Raw genomic sequence first — 4,682 nt, forward strand, 5'->3', positions numbered from 1 at the left:
ACTCCTGGAGTTCACCGAGACTCACGTCCATCGAGTCAGTGATGCCATCCAGCCATCTCATCCTGTGTCATCCCCTTCTCCTCCTGCCCCCAATCCCTCCCAGCATCAGAGTCTTTTCCAATGAGTCAGCTCTTCGCATGAGGTGGCCAAAGTACTGGAGTTTCAGCTTTAGCATCATTCCTTCCAAAGCAGAATGGACTGGTTGGATCTCCTTGCAGTCCAAGGGACTCTCAAGAGTCTTCTCCAACACCACAGTTCAAAAGCATCAATTCTTCGGCGCTCAGCCTTCTTCACAGTCCAACTCTCACATCCATACATGACCACAGGAAAAACCACAGCCTTGACTAGATGGACCTTTGTTGGCAAAGTAATGTCTCTGCTTTTGAATATGCTATCTAGGTTGGTCATAACTTTCCTTCCAAGGAGTAAGCGTCCTCTAATTTCATGGCTGCAGTCACCATCTGCAGTGATTTTGGAGTCCCCCCAAATAAAGTCTCTCACTGTTTCCATTGTTTCCCCATCTACTGGCCATGAAGTGATGATGGGACTGGATGCCATGATCTTAGTTTTCTGAATGCTGAGCTTTAAGCCAACTTTTTCACTCTCCTCTTTCACTTTCATCAAGAGGCTCTTTAGTTCTTCTTCACTTTCTGCCATAAGGGTGGTGTCATCTGCATATCTGAGGTTATTGATATTTCTCCCAGCAATCTTGATTCCAGCTTGTGTTTTATCCAGTCCAGCATTTCTCATGATGTACTCTGCATATAAGTTAAATAAGCAGGGTGAAAATAAACAGCCTTGATGTACTCCTTTCCCTATTTGAATCAGTCTGTTGTTCCATGTCCAGTTCTAGCTGTTGCTTCCTGACCTGCATACAGATTTCTCAAGAGGCAGGTCAGGTGGTCTGGTATTCCCATCTCTTTCAGAATTTTCCAGTTTATTGTGATCCACACAGTCAAAGGCTTTGGCATAGTCTTAGTATTGTTTAAATTTGAATTTGAGCCTTTTCTATCTTTTTTAACCAAAAAAGGATAGAACTCTTTCGTTTACCCCTTTTTCTTTTCATTTTCTTTCGTATGTTAAAAAATATTTAAAATAATGTTAAAGGTGGTTTATAGATCTTACCCCTCTGCCTCTGAGATAACTTTTATCATCTTCTTCATCTTCTTTTTTGTTTAACACACAACAGGTATTTAATCCACAGTAGGTCATTAGGTTTTATTCCAAGTATGAATTATTTCTTCCAACCTAAATCTATTCTAAAGGTATTATTTATAAGTAGCCTTGGAAAAGAGAAAGCCATCTTGTGAGTTTTATATTGTGATATATTCCCCAAGAAGCATGATTAAAGCAAATTTCCTCTTTTTCTGCTCTATTTCACCTCTTAACCAAAAAACCATGATATGAATTCAGCTATTATTTCAAAGTAAAGAGTGGAGTCCTTTCCCTATGGAGCATGTTGCATCTTACTGATAAGAGGTACAGCTGGAGCTAAAGGCAGTGTGTGCCCTTTTTATCTGATCCTCCTGGAGCCTAGAAATGGTACCCAGCCTTAATGAACAGGCAGACCTCAGAGGTATTGCAAGTTCAGTTCCAGACCACAGCAATAAAGCAAATACTGAAGTAAAGTGAGTCACACACATTTTTTTTGGTTTCCCAGTGCATATAAGTTATGTTTACACTATACTATAGTCTATTAAATGTGAAATGGCATGATGTCTAAAGACACAATATGCATATCTTAACTTTATTATGTTATGATTTATTAATACTTTATTATTTTATTTATTATGTATTATTTTACTTTGTTATTAGAAATGCTTACTATTATCTGAGCTTTCAGCAAATCATAGTAGAAACAGCAAAGATTGCCGATCACAAATCACCATAACAAATACAACATTGAAAACGTTTGAAATATTGTGATAATTAGCAAAATGTGGCACGGAGACAGAAAGTGAGCAGGTACATAATGGGCCTGTGTTGTGCTAAGCGTAGGACCGTACATGTGACTCCTAACAGCATTGAATGCCGCAGTTTTAAAGAAATATCTGATATCCATTCTCTCTGTTATTTATCTCATCCTGCTTTATCTCTAGTAGCAGAATCTCAGAAATGTTTAATAACTTGCCCAGTGTTATAAAGCTGAGGAGTGTCTGACTCACGCATAGAACTCAGGCCTTCTAACCCTAGACCAGATACCCTTTCACTTTACCACACTGCCAGGAGTTTCCGTAAGTATTGTTAACTGAATACATAGAAGTGCACCAAAACTAACCCCCTCCAGGTAAAGAGTCCGCCGGCCAATGCAGGAGACACAAGAGACGCGGGTTCAGTCCCTGGGTTGGGAAGATCCCCTGGAGTAGAAAGTGGCACCCTGCTCCAGTATTCTTGCCTGGGAGATCCCATGGACAGAGGAGCCTGGTGAGCTAGAGTCCATGGGGTCACAAAGAGTCAGACACGACTGAGTGGCTGAGCTCACACTCACACGACAGACTCCACTTCTCAAACACATCAGTATGTGTGTATCTTCTGTTGGGTTGTGTTCTGATATGGCCACAGTGTTCAAGCTGCAGAATAGCACCACAGCTGTCGATGAGGAGAGTAAGGGGTGGCGATGGAGGGCAGAATAGGCTTTAAGGGAACAAATGTATAACGAAAGAGGTTTTCAGAATGATGCTAAACAGTCAAGATACAATCTTCATTTTCTTGGGTAGGACTCTTAGGAGCGCAGGGAAATTTAGGTTTAGTCTCTGTTTGATGACTGCTAAACTGATCTCCCCTAATTCCCCATAGGAGACCACGAGCTGAAAAAGCAAATTCAGTCTTGTAAATCAGGCTAAGTTGTAGCTTCCTTTTCTTCACTGTTTCCCCTTTGAAGGCTTTAGGAAAGCTGTGGTTAAAGGGTCCAGTCTATCTTCCTTGTGCCCTGGAAAATTAGGCACATGCCATGGCAAATCCGGTGTAACTGGCATCTACAAACACTATAGATGCCAGTGTTCTTATTTGGGGGCTATGTCTTAAAAGACGTGAGTGGTGATGCAGACAAGGATAAACCGTCCAGGGATATGATCTCTCATGTAGGGCTTCTTATTTACGGTGCCAACCTCGGAGTGACAGTGAGTTGTCTTTCTAAGAGACCTATGTAACACAAAAGTGAAAAAATTAAAAGTCATGACACAACAAAAACAAAAATTTTAAAGACAAAGCATTTTTAAAAATAGGTCGGGGCTTCCTGGTGGCTCAGATGGTAGAGTCTGCCTACAATGTGGGAGACCCAGGTTCGATCCCTGGGCCAGGAACATCCCGTGGAGAAGGAAATGGCAACCTACTCCAGTATTCTTGCCTGGAGAATCCCATGGACTGAGGAGCCTGGTGGGCTGCAGCCCATGGGGTCACAAAGAGCTGGACACAGACCCAGCGACTAACACTGACTCTTGCAGTGATTAAGACCTTGCCATCCAGTGCAGGGGGGTTGATGTCTGGTTATCAAGCTAGGATCTCACTTGCCTCATGGCCAAAAATCCAAAATATAAAAAAGAAGCAATATTATAGAAAATTCAATCAAGACTAAAATAAATAAATAAATAAAATTAAAATGGGAAAAATCCTGAATGCTAGTTCTGCTGGTTGTTCTAGAAGAATGGGCTTCTGTCAAGGTAATCCTTTAATTCGTTGTTTACTACTTTATGTTTTACCAACAGTAAAAATTAGGAAGAAATATAACACCCATACCAGAATTTCAGAGATAATAAGCATTTGCTGTATAATTTCACTTTGAGACAGCCTAGTAGTGGGTCTCTACTCAAGTTTTCAAGAAGAAGAAGACAGGAGTCCCATTCTTCTGCTTTGCCCAAATTTCATGGTAATTCCTTTAAGTATTTATCAGGCAATTAATATATCCCAGATACTGTACAAGGCTCTGAAAATAAAATGTGTGTAAGGCCATTGCTGCCCTTGTCTTCATAGAATTCATAGTGTAATAGGGGAAACAGACATTACTCAAACAATCAAAATGTAGAGTCTAAGCTAGGATAGAGGAGCTGAAATATCTTGCTGAAGTACAACTTAAATACCATACATGATTTTAACTGATAGAAGCACTATAGTAAACTGTTTAGCGTTATCTACTAAAAATAGTCTACTTCTGGGCATACACCCAAGGAATGTGTGTGTAAAAAACATATACAAGAATGTTCACAGCAGTGTTATTCATAATAGCCTCAAAGTGACAACAAACCAAATGTCTATCAACAGTATGATGGATAAATCAATTGTAATGTTATTCAATCACTAGAACACTATCGAGCAATGAATAAGAAATAAACATTCAGTTCAGTTCAGTCGCTCAGTCGTGTCCGACTCTTTGCAACCCCATGAATCGCAGCACGCCAGGCCTCCCTATCCATCACCAACGCCCGGAGTTCACCCAAACACATGTCCATCGAGTCAGTTATGCCATCCAGCCATCACATCCTCTGTCGTCCCCTTCTCCTCCTGCCCCCAATCCCTCCCAGCATCAGGGTCTTTTTCAGTGAGTCAACTCTTCGCATGAGGTGGCCAAAGTACTGGAGTTTCAGCTTTAGCATCATTCCTTCCAATGAACACCCAGGACTGATCTCCTTTAGAATGGACTGATTGGATCTCCTTGCAGTCCAAGGGACTCTCAAGAGTCTTCTCTA

The 4,682-nt window shown here is 41.0% G+C and overlaps 1 protein-coding gene across 3 annotated transcripts in view; it reads left to right on the forward strand.

The window, feature by feature from the left end:
• ICA1 (islet cell autoantigen 1, 69kDa) overlaps positions 1–4,682 on the forward strand; it is a 138,405-nt gene that overhangs the window by 68,836 nt on the left and 64,887 nt on the right. The gene's annotated exons all lie outside the window — the stretch shown is intronic.

This window comes from Bison bison, unplaced genomic scaffold, assembly GCF_000754665.1.
Source record: "Bison bison bison isolate TAMUID 2011002044 unplaced genomic scaffold, Bison_UMD1.0 scf7180017864134, whole genome shotgun sequence".
Lineage (NCBI taxonomy): Eukaryota > Metazoa > Chordata > Mammalia > Artiodactyla > Bovidae > Bison > Bison bison.